This window comes from Vicia villosa, linkage group LG1 (assembly GCF_029867415.1).
Source record: "Vicia villosa cultivar HV-30 ecotype Madison, WI linkage group LG1, Vvil1.0, whole genome shotgun sequence".
Classification (NCBI taxonomy): domain Eukaryota; kingdom Viridiplantae; phylum Streptophyta; class Magnoliopsida; order Fabales; family Fabaceae; genus Vicia; species Vicia villosa.
The window spans coordinates 20,858,593-20,886,568 of NC_081180.1; the positions used below are offsets into that span (position 1 = coordinate 20,858,593).

At 30.0% G+C, this 27,976-nt stretch overlaps 1 pseudogene; it reads left to right on the top strand.

Annotated features, from left to right (window-relative positions):
- Positions 1–209: 209 nt before the first annotated feature.
- On the top strand, positions 210–27,976 carry LOC131659500 (uncharacterized; annotated as a pseudogene).

Here is a 27,976-nt window from a genome sequence, read left to right on the forward strand (position 1 = left end):
CAAATATATTTTCAAAATCTGAAAAATATTTTTGAATCTTTATAGAGTATTTTTCCACATTTGGGATTAGTACTTCCTTTTTCCAAAATACTCTATAAATAGACCCCAAAGTAACAACATACTCTATAAATAGACCCCAAACTAACAACATTAGTCATTCAATCATTCCACTTAAACAACACAATCTTAATTCCTAGTCCAAATGGAAAATGAAAACAACCTCAGCTTTTATGTCATTTTTTCAAATTCTTCTCTTTTCTTGTTTTTTTCTCCAACTCACTCAATCCATTACTCAAATGAATGATATAGTTCTTGATGATTTGGTGGATGACATGTGCAAAAAGACACCAAATTTTGACCTATGCAGCTCAACTATACATTCCAATCCTCAAGCAGGCACAAGTAATGCAAATGGTATAGCTATCATTATGGTTAATGACATTCTACAAAGTGTCACTAATACATTGAGTTTTATACAAGGTCTTGTTAAACAAACCACCAATGATCCTGAATTACAAAGAAAATATGTTGTTTGTACTGAGACATACATTCCATTAGAGAAAACCACACTTCCACAAGCAGTTGATTCTATAAACAAAAAAAACTATGGGCTTGCCATTTACTCTATGGGTTTTGTTGGAAAGGAAATTGATACTTGCAACAAGCAATTCTCAACTAGTTCACCTTTAGGTGATAAGACTAAAATGTTACATAATTTGCTTGATATTGGTTCAGCCATTTTAAAACAATTATAAAATGGCTAATAATTGTACTTATTTATTCTTGTTCAATAAATAAAATAAATAGTTGTTTTTGGATACACTGTTCTTTATACTTTGTAGCAGCTGTTTTAGTATACTAGTTGTACTTTTTGTTAATTTTTCTTTCATACTCTATTAAAATTAGACTGGTCAATTTTTTTATTTAAAATTATTGATTTATAAAAATCAACAACCTATTTATATATTTTTTTAAAATACAAATAAATGAACAATTATATACATGATAATTTGATTAAAATCCGTCATTTTATATATTAAATAATATTTAGATTTATTATTATATAAAATTTGATAATATTTTAAAATTCAATAAGTCAAAATCACATTCTAAAACTGTTAATGAATTAATGTTTACAATTATTAAAATATACTAATGTTATTATTAAAATATTATTATTATTGAAATATTATAGTAGACATCTCTGTGTATAATGTATCGAAATATATCCAAATAAAGATGTTTACTATCAGTTGCGAAATCCTATCTAATAGAAAATAGGTAAACAATTGCAAAGTATACAAAACAGTTTTTATCTTATTGCACTTAAAACTTGAACTCAGGTTCTCTAAAATTTGCTAGCACGATGCATTTTTAAAGGATAAATAATTTCTTCATTTTTTTTAACGTTTTATATTATTTTTATTCGAAAATTTGTCATGTTTAACAATTGACATGTTATTAATTTTAAGAATGTGGAAGGGATCCAAAATATTTAAATTTAAAATAGAGTAAAATGTTTTATAAACCAGTTAAAATAGGTAAAATAACCCTAAAATTAGTTCATATGGTAAGATATTATTTTTGTGACTTTTAGAAATTATAAATAATAAATTTAGTTATATATCTATATTTAGGATAGCAATATATTTTTTAACAATATCGGTTTTATTGAAAAAAAATTTTTCTCAATATTGTTAATATTGAAACACTTAGAAATAAATATAAAAAATAGATAATAGATTTTTTATATTACTATAATGTGACATATTTTTCCTTTTTCTAGCATGAATCCATATTTTTTTTAATTTATATTACTATAATATTGAATCCATATTTTTTTTAATTTTACTTTTTTATCTGAAAGTTTTTAGAATAATAATTGAAAATATATTAATTTTGACTTATTAATCAAAATAAACTATTCTTCTATATATAAAAAAATATATAAAATGATGCTTATAGAGTAAAATGTTTTATAAACCTGTTAAAATAGGGAAAATAACCCTAAAATTAGTTCATATGGTAAGATATTATTTTTGTGACTTTTAGAAATTATAAATAATAATTTTAGTTATATATCTATATTTAGGATAGGCAATACATTTTTTAACAATATTGGTTGATATTGAAAAACTTTTTTTCTCAATATTGTTAATATTGAAACACTTAGAAATAAATATAAAAAATAGTTAATAGATTTTTGATATTACTATAATGTGACATATTTTTCCTTTTTTTTAGCATGAATCCATATTTTTTTAATTTATATTACTATAATATTGAATCTATATTTTTTTTAATTTTACTTTTTTATCTTAAAGTTTTTAGAATAATAATTTTCACATAGTGTTATTCTCTGGTTGTCATTTGACAACGGTTGTGCGTTTTTCTCCGATTTTGGAGTTTACACGTTAACCTCTTGTGTTGTTATTATGTTCTTATTTCCCAATGTTTGATTTTATCCCAATAACTCGTATCAAGAATCCTTGGTTTGGTCGGATATAAATATTTTTAGTATGCTCTGTGGATTCAGTTTTTTCTGATCTTCCTCATTAGAAAAAAAAATTAACTCTGAGTTAGTTGGAAAAATTTTGTTTTGCTGCAAGAGAGGTTTTGGATGCAATGTCAAATTTTTCAAGTGCGGTGAAGATTGACTTAGAGAAATTTGACGGAAGAATCAGTTTTGCCTTGTGAAAAAATCAAGTCAAAGATGTTTTGATACAAATAGGATTACACAAGGCGTTGAAAGGAAACATTTCCAACACGGACAACGAGAAGTGGGAGGAACTATATTTGAGAGCTTCAAGTATAATCCACATGTCTTTGGCTAAGAATAATCTTGTGAATGTTCTTGGTATGTCTTCAACTAATGAGCTTTATAAAAAACTTGATGGGTCATATCAAGGAAAGTAGGGGTGTAAATGGATCAGAAAAAACTAATTAAATCGATGATCCAAACCAAAGTGAAATAAAATCGATTGTTTCTAGTTTAGTTTTAAAACCGAACCAAACTAATAAAAACATATGTGGATTGGTCAGGTTCTCGGTTTTAGTTTTTAGGAACTGTCAAACTAATGAACCGAACCAATGGATTAAATTACGCTCTCAATGTTTTATTCCACTCATTATTAAGCTTAAATTTTGTATCGGTCAAACCATTCTCCATGTTTGGTTACACTTCTTTTCTTTCAGCAAAACACACATCTAGAACCAAACTCCATAACACAGAAAGTAAAAACCATATGTCACAAAAATTTACTTTCACTTAAATGATGCTCTCGCTGCCCGCCACAACTGTTGTTCTCTCTATCGTTATTTTAATATTTTATGGTCATCTTCTTCGTGTTCAAGTTTTCATTGTTAATTTTTATTTTACCTTTTTGTTTATTCTTCTTCAACAAAATTCCTTCTAGTTTTGTTACAAAATAGTCTTGATGTGTGTTTGAGGTGTGAAACATGTTAATTAATGTGTATTTTGTTGTCTTCTATTTGCTAAGCTTTCAAATCTCTTCACAACTTTCTGATGCCAAGTGTCAACTTTTATATTTGATAGTGAACTTATTTCATGATGCAATAGAAATCATGTCACTGTTTCGTATGGATTAAGAGCAACTTGTAATTTGATTGAAAAAATAGAGCATAAAATAAATTACATGAAATATATTATTTTAAATAAATAATAGCATAAAATACATCGAAAAAAACAATAATGGAGAATATACTGATGACTACAGTGTTTGGAAAAATATTAAAAATCGATCAATAAAGCCAAACCAAACCAAACCGGTTAGTTTGGTTGGGTTTCATTTTTTAAAAATATTAAAAATCAAACCAAACCAAATAGATGGATATATCATCGGTTTGGACCTCTTTTTTTTTTACCAAAAACTGGTCCGAACCGATAATACCCCTAAAGGAAATGGTATATCAAATTGGTTGTTGTTGAATGAAAATTTATGTAGCTTGTGTATGGATGAACATACAAAAGTATATGATCATCTAAATTTTCTTAATGGTATTGAAGATGGAGATAAAACTTTAAGACTCATGTGGTCTCTTCCATCTTTCTATGAGCATATTAAACTTGTTTTGATATATGGAAAGGAAACCTTGCGTTTTGAAGAAGTTGGTAGTAAAATTATTTCTGAAGAAAGAAGATTGAATGATGAGGATAATACTATATCAAACTCAATGTTAGTTGCTATAGGAAGGCCTTATGTGAAGAAAAATAATGAAACGAGGGTGAGATGTTGGAAATGTGGAAAGATTGAACATATAAAGTATAAGTGTCCTGATGGGGTAGCTTTAGAGAAAGGCTCTGCGTCAAATGATTGCAATGTCTCTCTCGCTGTGAGAGAGGATGATCTTCTCTAAAAAATAAGAAGTGTGTCCTTATGACATTTTTGATGTCATGAAAAAGGATGAGCTAATGCTAACGGATTAAAACATGGGCATTGATGCAAAAGTGTGTTGTGAGATTATGTCGATGGTTGAATAGCTTCCTACCAACATAGAAGTTGCACCATACGTTTTCAACTTAGTTTTCGACATGTGAAAATTATTGAATTGGTTTAGTTCAAGTGAAGTATACTCTTCTTTAGGTGGAGTATGATAGTTTTAAAAACTTTAATCGTTAGTGAAGAATAATTGAAAATTCATGGAGTAGTGTATCTTCAACTAACTATACTCTTTATGGTGGAGTATGATTGTTGGTGAAAACAATAAATGTTAATGTATTATTTTCAATCAAGATAGAAATTGTTGGGATTGGTAAAAAAATATACATGTTGAAGAAGTATGACATTGCTTAGTTTTATGAAGGAAGAGGGAGTCCAAGGCTATATATAGGACTCAAGTTCTTCGTTACAAGATGTATTAGTCAAAAGCATTTTAAGCTTGTATTTGACTTTTTGTATTTTTTCTTATACTTTTGTTTTAGAATGTTGAGAGGGATAATTTAAATATTTTCTTTGAAGAATGCAGATGTATTGGGACTTTGAAATGGTTGAGGGTAGTCTATATGTTGTAATAATTTTTACATAGTATTATTCTCTGATTGTCATTTTACAACGATGGTGGTTTTTCTACGATTTTGGAATTTCCACGTGAATCTCTTGTGTTGTTATTGTATTCCTCTTGTTTTCTTTATGTTTTGTTTTTTCCCAACAAGTAACACCTATTTTGTAAATAAATAATTATAGTTATACATTCTTTGACCAACTTTTTCATTTGTTCCTTATGAAATCTACTTGAGGGAAGATCATTCCAAAAATATTTAGATTAGAGCATCTCTAACAAAGTCTATGGAGAAGGAGTTAACGAAATGCCTACGAAAAATCATAACTTATTTGTGTGGTCAAAGAAGGAGATATCGAGGCTAGTTTCGAGGTGTCCTACTACACTCTAGTCCTTCAAGATAAATTTTCATATGTGGCGCAACATAGGAGGAAACAGTCGCGAGAGAAGGTCGGTGTAGCCAACAGTGGCATCAAACAACTCTTAAAAATTACATTTATAACCGAGACAAGTGTTAGGGTTGGTTGAAAATATACACGTTGAAGAAGTCTTATATCTCTTAGGGTCCGTTTGGTTCAATAGAGGGGGGAGGTGACGGGAGGGGAGGGATTTTAATAACATATATGTTTGGTTCAAAATATGAAGGGGAGGGGGTGGGGAGGAATTTTACTTACAAATATGTTTGGTTCACAAAGGGATGGAAGATATTTTGAAATTAATTTACATTTTTATCCTTGTAATTTTACAATTAGATTCACGATATTTACCAATTATCATTTAAATATAAATACATTGACGAAATATAAGTATTCAATTCGATATCATCAAAAAAAAATATTAAAACGTAACATTTATAATATATAGTTTTAAAAAGATTATTAAATACAATAAATTTATTTAAAACAAATATATTACAATAATTAAAACGTAACAAAAAAATTTAAACACATAATAATAATAATAATAATAATAATAATAATAATAATAATAATAATAATAATAATAATAATAATAATAATAATAATAATAATAATGATGATGATAAAAATAATAATAATAAGATAAAGATATAAAATACAAAAAATATAAAAAGAAGATAAAATTTATCCAAAATATAATTTTTAACATTTTAATAAGTTAAATTTATATTTAAATAAATAAAGGATAAAATATGTAAATATAGTTATAATTAAAATGAAGCACCTCTCCTCCCTTCTGAATCCTTCTAAATTGGAGGAAAGCGAAAAGTGGTTCAGGGGGATTTTAGTCCCCTTCATCTACATCTCCTCTCCCTCTTAAAATTTGAACCAAACACATTAACTATTAAATATCCCCTGCTCTCTCCTCCATTTATCCCCAACCAAACAGACGCTTAGCTTTGTGAATGAAAAGGGAGTCCAAGGCTATATATAGGATTCAAGTTCTTTATTACAAGATGCACCAGTCAAAGTCACTTTAAGCTTGTATTTGACTTTTTATGTTTTTTTTATACTCTTGTTTTATAGTGTTATGAGGGGTAGTTAAATATTATCTTTGGACAGTGCGGGTGCATTGGAGCATCGGGGCGGTTGAGGGTATGTGTTGTAATAATTTTTACATAGAGTTATTATCTGGTTGTCATTTGACAACAGTCGTGAGTTTTTCTCAGTTTTTGGAGTTTCCACGTTAATCTCTTATGTTGTTATTGTGTTTCTCTTTTTTCTCTATGATTTATTTTTTCCCAACAAGTGGTATAAAGAGTCTTGGTTTGGTGGTGTTTAAAATTTTAATATGCTCTATGGTTGCAGGTTTGTCTGATCTTCCACATCAGAAAAGAAATTTTATAGTTTGTGTTGGTTGGGAAAATTTTGTTTGTTGCAGGAAAGGTTTTGGCTGCAATGTCAACCTTTTCAAGTGCAGTGAAGATTGACTTAGATAAATTTGATGGAAGAATCAATTTTGCCTTGTAGAAAATTCAAGTCAAAGATGTTTTGATATAATTAGGATTGCACAAGACGTTCAAGAGAAAGATTTCCAACATAGACAACGAGAAGTGGAAGGAACTAGATTTGAGATCTTTGAGTACAATCTGCATGTCTTTGGCTAAGAATATTCTTGCAAATGTTCTTGGTACATCGCCAGTCAAAGAGCTTTGGGAGAAACTTAAAGGGATATAATATATCAAATTGGTTGTTGTTGTTGAAGGAGTGGTGTCTTAGCTTGTGTTACGTATGAATGAACATACGGAAGTATCTGATCAGCTAAGTGTTCTAAATTGTATTATTTTTTAATTATAAACTATTGAAGTCAAGATTGATGATGAAGATAAAGCTTTGAGACTCATATGGAATCTTTTATCTTCCTATGGGCATATTAAACTTGTTTTGATATATCGGAAGGAAACTTTGAGTTTTGAAGAAGTTTCTAGTAAAATTATACTTGACGACACAACATTGCTTCATCATCGCAACAACATACTCAACACCGATACACATATACAATTCTTATTTCCATACTCAGATGTCATCCACTAACTAAGTACCATCAACAACATTACTGTAACAACAACAAAAGTATCATAATACCAACCTGATAACATAATTCGACTAATAACCACACAACTCATCATTAACCAACAACTTACAAGAACATCCTATTATAGGCAGCACTATTCACAAAAAAACACAATACATCTGGCACATCATGCTCCAACTGCGCAACTCTGATCATCCATCTTAATTCACCGTCCTTCAGTAGAGTTTTTATCAACTTAAACGATTCGCAAGCTTCAACTAACTTTTCAGACTTTCTTCAGCATCCATCACTTCACGCACCATTAAGACAATAAGATAAGTCTATAACATCCAATACAATTCTGTCTACTATCAACAAGAGATTAAGGGTGATCAAGTCCTCAATTTCTCAATAGATGGCCGACAATCATAATGGAGCATAACCACCATTACCAACTATAATAGTGTTTCCTTTAGAAATTGTACTTACATCACAAAAGTACCATACTTCACAACTTGCAAAACCATGTGAACCTGCTAACACCGACGTCTTGCAGCTACCTACTAAAACACCTCTGACGATACATTAGAATAAAATTTCTCTACACCATCATCAACACTTCTTATCATTGAAATTATGCTCATCTCTTTGCATTTCCAAATCTTACTCGTGATTCATAATGTTTCAACAACTTCAACAGCTTCTAACACAGTTTCAATCACTTACCAATAATCCTACAACAAGGTCTACAACAATTCTTCACTTAATTACTGATCAAACATCGACATCTTACGCAAGACTACTTACACAACAACTTCACAGTCCATCAACAATGCTGAACACAACAACTTTCTAAATTCCATCTTCTAGAATTTATTCTTGGTACTTAACGGTTGCCTCCCGCACATCAGGAATTTGTACCATACTTGCAGATCAATAACTACTACACTGCTCCTCATCCTTTGAAGAGTAAACATCGACAATTCCCGATCATTCTCCTTCTACAGACGCTCCAAGCTTGTTAAACAACCAAAATCTTGAATCCATGTCAACAAGCTCCAACAATACTTGCACTGTCTCCTTAAGCTGTACATTGCGCCAACAACTTACGACTGACACATATCTGAGAAGCACAGCTTCTCCCCCACTTCGCTCAAACTACATCCTGCAACAAAATAAATAAGTACCAACTGTGTTTCACACACGTGTCGTGTACTAAAGAATAAAACACTAATAGAATTCAACTGTCACATAACTCAACTGACTCTACGACTTGGCCGGACGGACCGACCTACTCTGATACCACTAATGTAACACCCCAAATTCTAACCGAAATTATAATGCGGAAAATATCAGAGTATTTAAAATTTCAAACAACAAATTGGAGTATCACATATCAACTAAAAATTTCAACTTGTATTTCATTCAACAATGATACATAGCATTCGAATAACAGTCAACTATCAGCTTTATTCAACTAAAACAACTTGGAAGTATAAAAAAATACTTCACAGTATTCAACTTGGATTCAATGGTTATAATAACAACTAAAAACATCGACAACATAGAAATAACGATATAAACGACCCCCCGAATGCTACGTATCAGAGCGACACACCAACATGACTCGATTAAGCAACAAACTTCCACAGCTATACTTGAGTACCTACCCATTTCCCATGGTAGGGGAAACATCAGCAGCAAGGGTGAGATATCAAACTATATAAATAGGATCATGATAAATCATATATCAGGTAAAGAATATAAATGAATCACCGCTTTGCACAACATCAACATAATCAACACCAATAACATCATCAATGAATAGCCATAATATCAACATATAAACATATTCAACCAGTCATCATATACGCATCTTCAGACAACTCAACATATAAGCATCTTCAATAAGTCAACATATAATCATCAATATCATCATATAGGCATCTTCAACAAGTCAACATATAAGTATCTTCAACAAGTCAACATTTAAGCGTCATTATCAATATATAAACCTTTTCAACAAGTCAACATATAAGCATCTATATCTTCATATAAGCATCTTCACAAATCAACATATAAGCATCAATATCATCATATAAGTCATACATGTATTTGCAGACATCGCATCATAAACGTCGCAAGTCAAATCACCAAACATCGCAACATATACATCACAAAAGACATCATGAGACACGACTCGTGCATATGCATGTGGTACCAATCGGAGCTTCAGCCCCCGTCACCAATTTCCCAATTCAGAGGCACAAGGCATAAGCCTTCGTCACTAGTTTGCCAATCCAGGCCGTCACAGAGTATGCATATGAAATGTGACTCGACAAACAAGACAATACAACATACTCATCACAATCACATATCGTCATGAGGCATAAGCCTATATCACAATCAATTACCATCTATACGAGGTAATTCACGTCACCATAATATTTCATCTTCACTTAGTCACAAAATCATCATCACAAATATATACAACATCACGTATTACAAATCATCACAAAACATCGTCATGTTTCGACACATCATCGCAATTATAACTTCGCATATAAACAAGTCATTACATATATATCCCCATGCTTCGGCATATCACAACAAACATACAACTTCGTGTATTAACAAAATCGTCACAAATATACAATTCGCATAACATCAAGATTATTACAATTATCATCACGTTTCGGCACATCGGCACAATTACTCAATTTCACATATTAACAAAGTCATCCAAATCAAAACCACAATTTTAGATCAATTCGTAAGATAAGCTCAACATGCTAATTTATCAAGTAAACCGAATCAACTTCCAATTATCAACTAATTCAATTAGACATAATATTATCTATCAAGACAACATCATTGGCATAGCAATATATTATTCTCAACATAAATATTCAACCAAATCACGATTACGGTCAAATTCTCAAGATACCGTAATTTACCGATAAACCGAATAATTTATCCAAGTCTAAGTATATTCCAATTAATTAGAATTATTGAAATTAATTCTACTATTTAATTTAAACAACCGATTAATGTCACACTATATTAATTCCAATTCCATTATATTCTATTCCTAAAATTTGTGTCAATTTCCATCACAAAACCAACATTTATTTATAAAGAATGTTTAAATCAAACACGATTTCGGTCTATTCGTAAAATATCACAATTTCAACAAAATAACACCACGACGTTAATCTACTAATTAAACTTAGCTACCACGTAAATTTTCATCAAAATCCGGACAACTAATTATACCGTTTATTTTAGTTTTTTCGGTCAAACGGAACTGTTATGAATTGCATAGCACCACTACTTCCAAAATTCACTTTGCATTGTTCCTAAAATATTATCTTCCTAATAGATGTAGTCAATTCATTATAATTTATGTATTCCATTTCATTACTACCAATGACTCGTCATATAAAGAAAAGGGAAACATAGACAACATATATAATATATATATATATATATATATATATATATATATATATATATATATATATATATATATATATATATATATATATATATATATATATATATATATATATATGGCATATCATATGAGAATGCCTTTTTTATACGAGAATGTGAGAATGAATCTGAACCATTGGATTTTAAAATAAATGGTGAAGATTATGGGTGAATCTTTTTTTTCTCTCTCCTACATTTTGAAATAAATGATGCAGGAGAGAGAAAAAAAGACTCACCCATAATCTTCACCATTTATTTTAAAATCCAATGGTTTAGATTTATTTTCACATTCTCATATAAAAAAGTCATTCTCATATGATATGCCATATATATATATATATATATATATATATATATATATATATATATATATATATATATATATATATATATATATATATATATATATATATATATATATATATATATATATATAATTCAAACATGAAACTAGTTGTTAAAAGTATTCCTTGCAAACAGGAACTAATTATTAAATGCTATTGCTTCACATAATTGCTTAGAAAATACTCCCACTTTTGTTTGCTTATTTTCCAGTTTCAACAAACAATAATATTAAAAGTAAATTGCAAGTTCAAATATAAATAGAAACAAAATTAACACAACACAATGACCAATCTATACCCAAACCCACATATAATTCATCATATTCTCATTTAGGTAGAAAGAATCCCCCTTACCTTGGATTGAGTGCAGCTCTAAGAAGATTCAATGAAAAATTGGAGAAAAATGACACTTTAGAGCAACATTTTGAGTCTCCTTCTTCTCTTCTCCACAACCCTAACCTCCTTTCTCTATTTCTTCTTCTTTTCCTTTCACGGTTTCCTCTTTCTTTTCTATGCTACAACTTTTTCCAAAAAGACAAGTAACACCACCACTTAATTATTACTACTTAATAATGGGCCTAATAAAAATACATCCTTAACACTTAAAGATACCATAATATAAGTCCAATATAATTTATACACTTAATGTAAAAAATAATACTTCCACTTAAATACCATTAAATAAAATTCGATTATTTTAATATACCAACTTATTACTCAATGCCTCATATTTCCGGTCTAATCTTAATTACTCGAAAAATTCCCAAAATGCTAAACATTAGCTCATTAATATTTCTAATATTAAAAATATTAAAATTTTCGATTAAATATCGATCCATTATCCCGAACTAATATCGACTAAATCATTCCAAAATGCAAAAATTCCAATAAACATCACAAATGTATAAATTAAGTCAATAATTATTTTTCCGGGCGTTACAATGTCGATGGTTGAAGAACATCCTACCAACATAGAAGTTGCACCATAAAGTTTCAACCTGATTTTTGACATGTAAAAATTAATGAAGTGGTTTAGCTTCAAGTGAAATATACTCTTCTTTAGGTGGAGTATTATAGTTTTTAAAACTATGATTGTCAGTGAAGAGAATGTGAAAATTCTTGGAGTGGCATGTAGATTCAAGTGTTATATTCTTTATGGTGGAGTATAATTGTCAGTGAAGACAATGAAAGCTAATGTATTATTTTCAATCAAGGTGGAGATTTTTATGGTTGGTTAAAAATATACACTTTGAAAAAATCTCATGTCGCTTTATTTTATGAGGGAATAGGGAGTCCAAGCCTATATATAGAATTCAAGTTCTTCGAAGTCCCACATCAGTTAGTTTTGTGAATGAATAAGGAGTTTAAGTTCTTCGTTACAAGCTTATACTCTTGTTTTAGAGCGTTGCGATGAGTAGTTAAATATTTGCTTTGGAGAATACATTATTGAGGCATTAGGGTGGTTGAAGATAGTCTATGTGTTGAAACAACTTTCACTTAGTATTATTCTCTGGTATTTGAATACGGTTATTTTTTATTTAGTTTTAAAGTTTTCATATTGTGAGATATTGGATCAAACTCTAGTATGGTCGAAGGGTAGCTTCTTGGTTCGACAGTTCGACAGAGTTAAGCATGAAGTCGAAGGTTGTTCACATGCTGGTGTCAAAGTGTGCATGCTGTATTCGAAGATGAGTCTAGCATGCATGTGTCGAAGATGCTAGGGTTGTTAGCATGTTAAATTAGGTTTTAGTGTTTAAACCCTAATTTGTTAAGTTAGCTTGTTTATTAAGTTGGCTTGTGTAATAGGCCTTTTGGCAAAAGCCCATTAATTAGTATGTTAGGTTTTATTATAAATAGCATATTAGTCTCTCATCATTGAACGCTGCAAATTCTAATTTAGGGTGAGAGAGGTTATTTTTTATTCTTGTAAACTTGTAATCTTGTTTTCTAAGAGAAAGTGAAAGAATAGCAGTCAGTTATAATCAATTTTTGTGTTCTTATTCTTTCTTATTCTTTATTCTTCTCTTGTTCTATACTTTGTTCTTGGCATTGAATTCACAACACATATTAATTTCTTGTGTTGTTAGTGTCTTTTTTATTTATGATATTTTTTTTCCAACAAGACAAAATACATGACATGATTTTCCAACATGTTAGTGTTCCAAAAGCTTACTTCACCGGATTATCTTAGTATTTGGATTATCTTAGTATTTGTCTTTGTCTTATGTTCTTGGATGTGCCATATTATGCCTCTTGCATTGCCAAAGTCTCAACCTTCAGAGGAACAAGATGTGAAACAAAAGAGAAACACTCCACTGAGTCTCACATCATTTTCTTTACATAATTTTTTTGACTTTATATATGTTTAAAAAACATTACTTAATGAGTGCATGTGAGTTGGAGTGTTGTTGCAAAGGATTTGGTCTTAAAGCCCTAATAAATTATTTTAAAATTTATATTAAATATTTCAAATATATTTATAAAAACACTTTATTAAATAAATTAATATATTTAATAAAAAGGTTATTAAATAATGAATTATTTTAATTAATATTGTCAACTCATTAAAAATAATAACTTTCCTAATCATCAGTGGCACGTCTGTAAAATTGGAGATCAAAAAACTAATTTTAAAATGAAGATTAAAAATAAAAAATCATCAAAATAAGGAGATTAACAAATGAATCAATACTAGCCATTTTTAGAAGAAAAAAACCAAATTTGATAAGAATAACAAATGAAAACTCAAATTGTTTTATTTTTCCTCTCCTCCCATCATATTTGACTGAAATTATACTATTAAAAAAGTTAAATTAAAATTTATATTTATGTTTAAAATCAATTCCGTTTTTCATTTCCCTTCTGCAGTTTATTTTTACCATCACTTTTTTCCATTAAAATGGTTGTCCTCTTCCTCTATCCTTTCTCTTCAGCATTACATGACTAAACTCCCTCCTCGTTTTCCCTTTACCCTTTAACATACAACACACAACTTGCTTCGACTGCATTTATACATTAGTACATTACTTAATTATCTATAAACACGGAGCAACAATTACTAAATCACAATTATGCATTCTTTTTAAAATAACTTCTCAACTCAAAACCCTAATTTCAACTCAAACAATTCCTTTTTGCCTTATTTATACCAAAATCAACTCGTTTCGTCAACCCGCTCTTCTTATTAGTCGTCGCTGCTACATTGGTACTTATATTGTCTGTAGAGACAAAGCCAAGAATGTTCAGTTAGTGGGAAAAGAATGTCAACTATACATCTTCCAAGTTTGGAACATCCGATGAAAATAAATATGGAATAGGCATGACAACAAAACATGTACATGCGGGTACCTACTCAAACATGCTCTGAAGTTGACAGGGAAAATCCGTTTTGATTGGGTTAAGGTGCGGGTTTGAGTTTTTCCTGATTACAAAATATGAGGACGGGTCGGATAATGTGTACCCACCTGAATCCATCACATTTATTTCATTATGCACAATATTATTTATTTTTGATAATTTAGAATATTAAATATGTGGTCATTGTTTTGATATTTTAATTTGTATTTATTATGCAAAATATTTGAAATGTATGTATGGAATTTTTTGAAGTTGTTTTATTTTATTAATTATAGTGTAATTTGATTTTGAAAAAAAAAAAACAAGTATTTCTATTAAAAAAATTGATTTTACTAAATGGATGGTGGCGAGGCAGGGATACCCGAACTCGTTTGGGTTGGGTTTGAGTTTCAATACTTCATCTTCGTTTTGGTTTGAGGCAGAGAACGGAGATTGTTTGGTGATTCAGGATTGGGTTAAGGGGAGGTAATAATCGTCCTCGGACCCACCTCGTTGTCATGCCTAGTCTGGAAAAAGTGGTCGTGAGTCTAGCCTCTCTGTAATCTATTCCACATCAGATCGGCTCCAAACTAGGGAGCGGAAGAAGTAGGTTCACCTCTTGGTAGAAAACAAAAGTTGGAATGAGCTTCTTAACTCTTAGGACAACTAAGAAGTAATAGTCTTTAAAATTCTTTCAATAGTCAATATAAATGTCGAACACCTTCTCCGACCGAAGAAGCAAGAGTAAGCCTTACCCTTGCTCTGTTTTAGCGAAAGTGCGTGTTAGCTTGAAGATATTAAAAAATAACTTTAATGTTTTCACTCCATTTTAGTACTCACACAGATGTTTGAACATATTCACCAAAAACCTTGAATGTCGGGTGTAGTTGAGATGTAATGATTCTTAAGTGATTCAACACCCTCACTTCAAAGTCATTAAATTAAAGCCTAAATCTTAGTCTGGTAAACAAATATTCGTGGAAGGGTACCTAACAACTATCAAAAGAGATACGCAATCTCTTGTCATTGTCAAGCTTGATATGAGAAATAGACCAGTTATAGGATGGCCCAAGTCTTGGTAGGTACCCTCTAAACTATGAGCACTGGAAAAAATAGAAGTTTTTCCACCAATTCCACCTCCACCCAAAAGTATTGAGCAGTGTCTACAAGAAAATCAAGAATTTGTTGGTCCTTTTGAACCATTTTCGCTCCATTGTCAACAAAAAGAAAATATTCGTCATATATTCTAGAATGACCCCAAAAATCAAGATGCCTTGTAATTTCTTTGTCGTTGGGTGCCTAACCATTAAAAGACCTAAATGTTTTGATGTTCCCTCATATCATCTTGATACGCCTCAAAAGACTTAGGATATGCCATGAGAACGTGAAAGATGAGGGACTAAGATCGACTGTTCCATTAATCAGACGATCCAAGACTCCCCTCCAACTTTTCCTACGGGGTCATATATATTTCCACCAAAAGACTTATAGGGTTCATTGCCAGTTTTTATAGAACCCCATGGACTCAGAATTATCATTAAGGACTATGAGATTAACAAGAGGAAGAATATATTCCAAGAGGGCTTCAATAATCAAGAGGGGCATAGATGGTACCTTAGAGAAACTAGATATGAGAAGACAAATCTAAGATGAAAAATCACTTAGAACACGAGAGATCAAAGGAGTTGAAAAATCAAAAAATGAAAATAAACAAAAAATAGCAAGATATCACAAAATTCCAATGAGGGATAATTAGAATTGACAAGAGGGGAAAAAGAAAATTTATGCCAAGGGTGAAACGTAATTTGAAAAGAAGAAACCACCTTTACTAGATGGGTGGAATAGACAAATTGATGACCTAGAACGAAATAAGGTAGTCAGACGAAAATCAATATAAATTTTTTCCTTAAGAACACAACAGTCCTCGAGTACGCTTGAGTACCCTAAAAAGCAGCGTCAAACCCTTCCTTAGGGATCTAGGGCCACATGTTAGAACGATCTTTCAAAATGTTTCAACAACAAGGTGTCCATTTAATGCAATTGTTTTCAAAGTCACTCATTATCATTCTTCATACCTTTTCACTTTTTGCAATATAGGAATTTGTCACGAGGACCACAGTCAAAGGGAACAACGAAATGTACTATCTAAGTCTCTCCATTACTACACAATGTCAAACATTTGGGACAAATGTTCTCAGTCGGCCATAAACCTAAAGGCGGAAAGTCATATCATGATGAGGCCCAATCCAAGAACATGCACGCTCTGACATTGAGGACTCACAATACTCATAACCACGAGACATACACTCAATCATAGCTCTGGGACGATCATACCGTGTCAAATATAATCGAAAGGTCCTCCGTGTAAGGTTTTGGATTCCATGGAAACAGTTTAAACCATCGACATTACATAAATCATAACTTATGTGATTTCAAGTACTCTTTAAAATACTCTAAAATTGTTTACTTACTCATTCACTAACTTTGGCGTTGAAGTGTTAACCTTGTAAGTTCATCTTTATTTCTCGTATTGGAAGTTCACTCCATTGTATCAGAACTCTATTTCAACCAATCTTTATCTATTTTTGGTTTCTGAGCGGAACAGAGAGAACACTCTGTTCGTTAAGAACTAATTTCATTTAAGACTTGTATCGAATGCTCTCGTCAAATGTATTAATATAGGTACATTTGTTTAAAGGATTGTGTTGGAAATATTTTTTTTCTAAATCAATATTACTAGAAATTTTATTCCTATCTATATCTTTGTATCTTTGGTGAGTAATTAGATTTTTCATAAATATTTATAAAATAAATTTAATTTAAAAATGTTAATAATAGTTAAAATAATTTAAAGTGAAATGTTATAGATGTTTATCTCTTATTCTCATGAGAATATTCTTATCCTTTTCTATAAAAATAATAAACAAAAAATTCTTGAGTAAATTCTATTTCAATTTGTAAAAATAATAAAACACAAAACACCTCATATTCCTTTTAGAGAATAAAATTTAAATACATGAAACAAATACCTACGAAGAATTTTCATTATTGGGAATAGAATGTTCATACCCTTCTCTCAAAGGAATTAATATTTAAAAGTGGGTCAAATTTCTAATTTTTGTTTCTTTCTACTAAGGTTAGAATATTGTAATTTACACATAATCAAGGTTGTAAACAACTTATCTACAACATCTACATAAAAATAGAAGGCAACTGGTTATCAAGCTTCACCCTATCCTTGTACAAGATAGTTGATTCTTTCTCTCAAACTTAATCTGTAAACAAGATAGTTGATTCTTTTTCTCAAACCATGACTCCTTTCTCCCAAAAGCAGTATAGACTTTTAAATTTTTCATTAGTCCTCTTAAAAAACATTAATTTCTAAAGTTGTGCGCCGAAAATCTTCCTTCCTCTTACCTGATGAAACTTGTCATGTTTTCCAGCAGTTGTCAAATTAAACTTTAACAGAGTTTCACATCTCTTAGAAAAGGAGATATAAAGAAAAATCAACAAAGAAAGAAACAGGTAACAACATTGTTTAAAAGGCCTTCACCTTTTCCTTCACAATTGAAAATGAAAGAAAGACATTGATATAAACTAATTAAGTGGTTGCAAATTACAGAGTCATATAAAGCTTCAAAAGCAAAATTTTCTACAAGCCTAAACTTTCAAGTAATCAAGGAAGGTAATATAGCTTCACCCCATCATTGAGTAATATGTATACACTTTGGGGAACAACTACAACCAGGTCTTATTCCACTAAATAGAGTCTGGTACATGGATTAACTCCCGCCATAATGTTTTATCCAAAAATACATGGGAGGACGGGACCATAAAACCAAATCTACTAATATTCATCTCATCTTAGCTTTCGATGCAAATATGAACCATGTACAATTCTACAAGATACCGTTAAGTAAGAATAACAATATTAGTATCAGGTTTCCACATGAAGGTTTTTATTTTTTTTTTAAATGCTGCTAAAGGAGGTTCACTGAAATGCGTCATCTCTACTTACTTGTGAGACTCTTAAGAAGGTGCACCATGTTCAATTGAAGACGGATTCAAGTGATGTTGAAGTTGAATTGCAATAAGACCAGCCCCGGTCTCGGATCCTCCTGCAGATACAGGAGAACCTTGGAAACTTGTCACTGAACTCTTTCCAGATGATGATGACATACCTGCAAAGAGAACACCTTAAAAATGAACACCAATTCTAAGGAAATAAGGTTGAAAAGATTGAGAAATAGAATCATCTAATTTGATTAGTTTTTAATCTTTAAGACTAGCTTCTAAGGAATCAAGGTCGAAAAGATTGAGAAATAGAATCATCAGATTTGATTCGTTCTCAATCTTTAAGACTAGCTTCTAAGGAAACAAGGTCGAAAAGATTGAGATATAAAATCATCTTTTTTGGTATAAATCGGGTCTCGTCTGATTGAGAAATCAAATCATTTGATTTGATTCGTTCTCGAAGGTTACAACCATAGGTGTCAAAACAATATCCAAATCATCTGAATTTATTCGTTCTCGAAGGTCACAACAACCATAGGTGTCAAAACAATATCCAAATCAACCACTAGCAACATTATTATCATTATACTATCATTTTTCAATTCCCGACTCAAACCAAAATCCCTATCATGTAACATTCAAAAACTACATATACATGATAAAGTACTTCTACTTTTTGATTTATTAATTCCGAACAATCTTGAAACAAGTTTTCTTTCATCATTAAATGTTTTAAGGCATACTTCAATAATCTCCACCTTGACTTGAAACCGTGGTGATGCCAATTTAACCATCAACCAACTACTGCTCTCTAAAATGTTGAAACATCATTCAATAACCTTGATCACTTTCAAGACATCATTGAACCTTGATCTCACCACTTGCATCTTCTTGTTTCTATTCACCTTTTCCTTCCTTGGTAATCTAACAACCATACAAGAATAGTTTTTCAACCATCTAAGACTCCACATACTTTCCAATGTCTCCCTGAAGGTCCCTATTTCTGAATTTTGTAACCCTTCAGCCATATTCAAAGTATAACACCTAAAACTAGCATAATTGTCCCATTGAGATGCTACAATCTCCATCCTTATTTATCATGAGTAAAATGATAATCAGAGGCTTTTGTAATTGTTCCCTCACTTATACTAGTATCTATAATAGGAAACTCCACCTCAAATTGAGTTTTCTCCGTCATAGTTTCTAAAAGCTTCATCCCTTGGTTTTTACTCTTATTCCTTTGATGGGAATCTAACAAACAAGTAAGTTGCTTTGACACTAACCTTATCCCAAAACCTCAATGACAACTCAGCGGTCTCATTCATTTTTATCCATTGTCTTTTACAAAACTCATTAAAGTGTTCTGAAACAACCTCCAAGTAATCATCATGCCTTGGCCTCAAATCTCAAATCTCATAGCCTATTCTTGTCATAAAATTCTTCATTAGATGATGGTGAGTGAACAACAACATTTGAACCTTCTAAAGTATATAAACTACACACTTTAAGACCTTTAATTATGATCGCTCCACCATGTGAAATCTTCAACACCCCATGTTCAACTCTAGTGCAATAGCCTAAATCATCAAAAATGCTAATGAAAAACAAATTTTGCTTGAGTTTTGGAACATACTTCATGTTGTGAAAAAGAAACTCACGATCATCGAACATTTTAAGTCTAACCATACCAATATCATGAACCTTGCAAGCCTTATTATCACCAAGGATAACTACTTCACCTTGATCTAGCTTAAAAGTCTCAAAGTATTTTTTTTCTTGGGCACATGTCATATGAGAAACTTGAGTCCATAATCCAACCCTCTTCAGTCTCCAAAATCTACGCCACTAGTACACTGGCACACTCATAACTATCCTCAGTTGAGGAAACTACAACTTGAAAAGAATCATCGTTGTCCTTCATCTCGGGACAATCTCTCTTGAAGTGACCGATTTTATGACAATTATAACATTTTACCTTTGACTTGTCTCACTTCATCCTCTTGAGACATTTAAGAATTCACCACTGTAATCAATCTTCAAATCTTTTACCTTTGAAAATTCTTGGGATCTCACAGTCGTTTGAACTTCATCCAAAGTAATAGTATCTTTCTTGCCATAAATAAGGGCACCCTTAAAATGCTCAAAGGATATGGGTAATGATATTAACAAGAGTAGAGCCTTGTTCTCATCTCCAATATTCACGTTAATATTTTCAAGATCATCAATAATCTTGTAAAATTATGTCAATAATGGATTTGCTATCCACCATTCAAAATGAATAGAGTTGTTATTGCAGACATAACCTGTTAGTTAAATACATGGTCATCTACAATGATTTAATTTTTGTCCTCATAGAAACTGCAGTATGCTGCTTAGAAATTTTCGTAGAACTTTATCATCGAGGCACATGATAATGGACCTCATGGCCTTATCCATTATCTCGGTCTTCTATGCCTTTATTAGGCGTGCAAGCATCAATGCCACATCCTTCAAATCTTCAATACACATTCTTGAGTTAAAATTGCTTGCATCTTTGTTTTCCACAGCCTAAAATTATTGTCTTCGTAAAACTTATCAATCTCCCATTTAGCCATGGTGCTAAGTTGTAAACAATACCCTTTTCCCTACAGTGGACGCCGTTTGTTGTGAAACGGATAGAATATTTAAAAACACTTCCAAATAAGTATTCATAGTGCAATCACATCAAGAAATTGGATGTGTGTGACAAAGAATAATGACAACCAAAATAAATAGTCTTCAGCAAAAATAACCTTCAATGCAATAAAATAATGTATTAACTTGGTAGAAGAAGATAAAAGAAGACATGAAACACAAAAAAATTATTTATCCAGTTCGATCAAATGATCTATGTCTGTGTGTGTGTGTGTGTGTGTGTGTGTGTGTGTGTGTGTGTGTGTGTGTGTGTGTGTGTGTGTGAGAGAGAGAGAGAGAGAGAGAGAGAGAGAGAGAGAGAGAGAGAAGTTACAAGAAAACAACCTTCCAAATTTTCAAAAACAAAACCCTATTTTCTACCCAAGTGTTTCTCAATTCCTCAAATTCTCAATATAGTAATCACATAAACTCAATTTATTTAGAAATATTTCTCAATCCCTTAGATAACTTCAAAGATTTCCCAAAATAACCTAAACCCTTATTTATGTCTTTAGCTTTAAAATTTCTCAAGGGTATCACACTACAATATACATATTTATAATTGTTAAATTCCAACAAATCAATAACAAAATTTCATAACATATTCTATTAATTGTTAGAATAAAATATATTATTAATATCTTATAATATCTCTTAGAAAATTACACCCAAAGAGTTACACCACAAGTTACACTCGTTTATAACTTTATTTTAAATAAATATTTTTTAAAATCAACCGTTGAATTGTAACATATTATCGTATAAATCATATATATATATATATAAAGTTTGAGATTAATCTATAATGATTTACAATGTCATTGAATTACATCAAAATTAACGTTATATGAAAGTTCATTTTGAGGTTAATTTTTGGATATCTTGATGGTATAATAAATTATTATAGATTGATCTCAAAATTTATAGGTATGATTTATATGATAGTGTGTTTCAATTCAACGGTTGTTTTTAAAAAATATTTATCCAATGTGAAGTTATTAACTCTTTTGGTGTAATTTGATTCTTCCTCGTTTTATAATATATTTTATAATATTATAAATTTATATCTTATAATATCTTTTAAAATATTATATATATATATATATATATATATATATATATATATATATATTAAAAAAGTTTTTATGATATAATTAGAAAAAGATAAGAAAGGGATATTGAGTCAAACAAAATTTTCAAGAGAATTATTCAAGGCACTCTAAAGATTGCTACTACATTTTTGTAAAAATTAAAAATATCACAAAATTTCATAAATGCGTCTCAGACGCACCCCAAACACACACAATTCCTTTGTTCTTGAGTCACGTCTAAATTCTATAACAAAATTTATTTTAAAAGTACATTTTCAGAATAAATTTAGTCATAAATTAGAATGTGACTTCAAAATTAATGAATTTGTGTGTGCATAAAATACATTCGGAGATGTATTTTCAAAATCTAAAAAACATTTTCGAATTTTTATAACCTATTTTTTCTAAGGTGGGATTAGTAATTCCTTTTTCCAAAATACTCAATAAATAGACCCCAAAGTAACAACATTAGTCATTCAATCATTCCACTTAAACAACACAATCTTAATTCTTAGTCCAAATTGAAAATGAAAACAACCTCAGCTTTTATGTCATTTTTTCAAATTCTTCTCTTTTCTTGTTTTTTTCTCCAACTTACTCAATCCATTACTGAAATGAATGACATAGTTCTTGATGATTTGGTGGATGACATGTGCAAAAAGACACCAAATTTTGACCTATGCAGCTCAACTATACATTCCGATCCTCAAGCAGGCACAAGTGATGCAAATGGTATAGCTATCATTATGGTTAATGACATTTTACAAAGTGTCACTAATACATTGAGTTTTATACAAGGTCTTGTGAACCAAACCAACAATGATCCTGAGTTGCAAAGAAAATATGATAATTGTGGTGAGACATACATTCCATTAGAGAAAACCATACTTCCACAAGCAGTTGATTCTATAAACAAAAAAAACTACGGGCTTGCCATTTACTCTATGGGTTATATTGGAAAGGAAATTGACAGTTGCAACAAGCAATTCTCAACTAGTTCACCTTTAGGTGATAAGACTAGCATTTTACATAATTTGCTTGATATTGGTTCAGCCATTTTAAAACAATTATATAATGACTAATAGTTTTATTTATTTATTTTCATTTTATAAATCAAATAAATAGTTGTTTTTGGATACAATAGTCTATATATACTTTGGGTCTGTTTGGTAAAAATAGCGGTTGACTGATAAGCTAGCTGATAGCTTATAGCTTATGACTGATGGCTGATGACTGATGACTTATAGCTTATAGCGGATGGTTGAGACTGATAGCTTATAAGCTAATTGAAGTGTTTGGTAAAATTAGCGGTTCAATTAACTTATAAATGTAAAATGACATAAAAGATATTTATTTATTTTATTTTAAATTAAAATAAATTATAAGGGTTAAAAATGGATTTTAATTAAAATAATAAGGATAAAAAAGGAAGAAAAAATGATAAGCTATAAGACATAAGCTAAAACGCTATTTAAAATAGCGTCTGGAAAATAAGCTATAAGCTAGTAAAATAAGCTATAAGCTCGTGATGAAAAGACCGTTACCAAACGGGTCTAAATTATTATATGAGCTTATAAGACATAAGACATAAGCTATAAGCTCGAAAATATGGCTTACCAAACAGAGCCTTTGTACAATTGTTTTAATATAAGTTTACTTCAAAGTTTATTTTGTTCCTTTGACTTAAAAAATATTCATATTGTTCCCTTAACTCTTCGAAATATTTCATTTTAGTCATTTTTAACTAATTAGCGACGGAAAACTCATAAATCGGCCGCTAAATCCGTCGCTAATTAGACTAAAAAGACTACAATGAAACGTTTTGAAGAGTTATAAGACCAATATAAACATTTTTTAAGTTAAAGGATCAAAGTAAATCTTAAAATAAACTTACGAGACTAAAACGAATATTTTGCCATTAATATACTAGTAGTACTTTTTTGTTAATTTTTCTTTCGTACTCTATTAAGATTTTGGTTTACTTTTAAAATTGGACTGGTCAATGAATTGGTGGAAAATCTACATGATAATTTGATTAAAATCCGTCATTTCATATAATAAATAATTTATTCAATTTATTATTATATAAAATTTGATAATATTTTAAAATTTAATGGGTCAAAATCATTTGCTAAAATTGGACGTTTACAATTATTAAATTATTAAAATATACTATTGTTATTATTAAAATATTATTAAAATATAGCAGTAGACATTTTTATATATAATATAAATTTATCGCATATTATAAATAGAGATGTCTGCTATCAGCTGGAAAAACTCAATCTAAAAGAAAAATGGTTAACGATTGTTCTCTTAGACGATGAATATCAGATATGCCTTTAAACTTCTAAATAGGGGTGTTCAAAACCAAACCAACCCAATAAAAAATCGCAAATCAAACTAAACTGAGACCGTAAAAAAACGCATTTGATTCGAATTTGTTTGGGTCATCTTTTAACAAAACCGCACGGTTCGGTTCGGTTTGTAGTTTGTATTTTGTATACCGAAATAAACCGAATCAAACCGCATTATGTTACAACCTAACTTTTACTTAACTCATATCCAACCCAAACTTAAATCTATTATATCTTAGCCTTATGATTACGAACAATTTTCTCATCCTTACACGTATAATTTCAGTCCCAATCTTCTCAAATCTCTAATAGCATTATCGCGACTTCTTTGCCACATACATCTTCCTTATTTCAGTTTCGTTTTTATCGCGCAACTTCTTTAATCTCTCAATTCTTTGGTTTTTGTCTTTTTCATCTTCACTAATCTCTCGTCTCTTTTATTTTATTTGTTTCATTATAATAACTTTTATATTGTTTCATGCTATTATTTTATGTTTATTATTCCACTTTTGTCTAATTTAATTTTTACATATTAAATGGAAAGTTGTTGTCAAAATATGACGAGTTTTGTTGTTATTTGATAGTGTATGAATATCTAAATATAAAATTATGTTGTCATCTATATGACTATGTATGACTCGATAAAATATTTGTAAAAAATCGAACTAATCGAACCGAACCAAACCGCATTAGTTTGGTTTGGTTCGTTTTTTTAAAAGTCAACCGAACCAAACCAAACCGCACGGTTTTTTCTCTTGCGGTTCGAATGATTTTTTTCGTCAAAACCGCTCAAACCGCACCGCGAACACCCCTACTTCCAAACATAATATTAAGTAAACAACACTATTTTAAAACAGTGTTATTATAATCATGGAGTTAATTATACTATTTCATTTTTTATTTTATTTTTTTGATTTATCACCGGGTCATTTCTGACATCAAGTGGTTTCAACCCCCTCTCAATCGTAGTTGCAGAGATTAAACCGTGATTCGACCTACCAACTCTAGCGATAATCATCACTAGACCAACTAACGATTGGTTAATTATACTATTTCAAATTCAAATGTTTTTATCTCCACATATTTTTACTCAGAAAAATTAATGGTATGTCTACTTTTTAATGGCATGTAATTTATATATTTATGTTTAAATTTTCACAGAGTTTTTTTGTCTCCTTTTAGTATTTTTGGACTTGAAATCAATAACAAGATACATTTTCAAACAATATGTTATATTTTTTATTTTTAAAGTTTCACCATGTTTTTATATACTTGTCATATTTCACAAATGACATGTCATCAATTTTAAGAATGTAAAAAGTCTAAAATATTTAAATTTAAAATAGAGAAAATTGTTTTATAAATCAGTTAAAATAGAGAAAATAAGCCTAAAACTAATTCATATGGTAAGATATTACTTTTGTGAGTTTCTGACATTATAAATAACAATTTTGGTTATATAATCTATATTTAGGATAGTCAATATATTTTTTAAAAAATATTGGTTGATATGAAAAACTTTTCTTCTCAATATTGTTGATATTGAAAAACTTAGAAATAAATATAAAAAAAAAAAAGTTAATAGATTTTTGATATTACTATAATGTCACATATTTTTCCCTTTTTTATCATGAATCCATATTTTTTAATTTTACTTTTTTATTTGAATTTGTTATGATAAATAATTGAAAATATATTTATTTTGACTTATTTATTAAAATAAACTATCCTTCTATATATATATATATATATATATATATATATATATATATATATATATATATATATATATATATATATATATATATATATATATATATATATATATATATATATATATATATATATAGGGCATGAGGGCATATCATATGAGAATGATATGTTTATATGAGAATGTGAGAATGAATCTGAACCATTGGATTTTAAAATAAATGGTGGAGATTATGGATGAATCTTTTTTTTCTATCTCCTGCATCTTGAAATAAATGAAGTAGGAGAGAGAGAAAAAAGATTCACCCATAATCTCCACCATTTATTTTAAAATCCAATTGTTCAGATTCATTCTCACATTCTCATATAAATATGTCATTCATTCATTCTCACGTTCTCATATAAAGATGCTAATAATGTTAGGATTGATTGAAAATATACATGTTCAAGAAATCTCATATCGCTTAGTTTTATGAAGGAAGAGAGAGTTTAAGATTATATATAGCATTTAAATTTTTGGGTTAAATAAGTTTTTGGTCCCTATAAATATTGCAGTTTCATTTTTAGTCCCTCCTGGATTTTGGCAACGGTTTTAACTGGTTTTGGCAACGGTTTTTTTGTAAAAACCGTTGCCTAAAGGCAGAGAGGGACTAAAAATGAAACTGCAATATTTATAGGGACCAAAATCTTATTTAACCCTAAATTTTTTGTTACAAGATGTACCAGTCAAAATTATTTTAAGCTTGTATTTGACTTGTTATATTTTCTCTTATACTCTTGTTTAGAGTGTTGTGAGGGGATAATTAAATATATTTTTTAGAGATTAAGGGTGTATTGGGGCCTTGGGGTGATTGAAGGTAGTCTATGTGTTGTAACAATTTTTACTTAGTTTAATTCTCTTGTTGTCATTTGACAACGATCGTGGTTTTTTCTCTGATTTTGGAGTTACCACGTTAATCTCTTATGTTGGTATTGTGTTCCTCTTTTTTCTATATGTTTTGGTTTTTTCCAACAAGTGGTACTAAGAGTCCTAGTTTTGGTGGGGTATAAATATTTTTAGTATGCTCTAGAGTTCAGTTTTATCTGATCTTCCATATCATAAAAGAAATTTTATACTCTGTGTTAGTTGAGAAAATTTTATTTTACTGTAGGAAAGGTTTTGTCTTCAATGTCAAGTTTTTCAAGTGTAGTGAAGATTGACTTAGAGAAATTTCATGGAAGAATCAATTTTGCCTTATGGAAAATTCTAATCAAAGATATTTTCTTACAATTAAGATTACACAAGGCGTTGAAAGGAAACATTTCCATCATGAACAACGAGAAATTGGAGGAACTAGATATGAGAGCTTCAAATACAATCTGTATGTCTTTGGCTAAGAATATTCTTACGAATGTTCTTAGTACGTCGTCAGCCAAAGAGCTTTGGGAGAAACTTGAAGGGCTATATCAAGGAAAGGATATATGA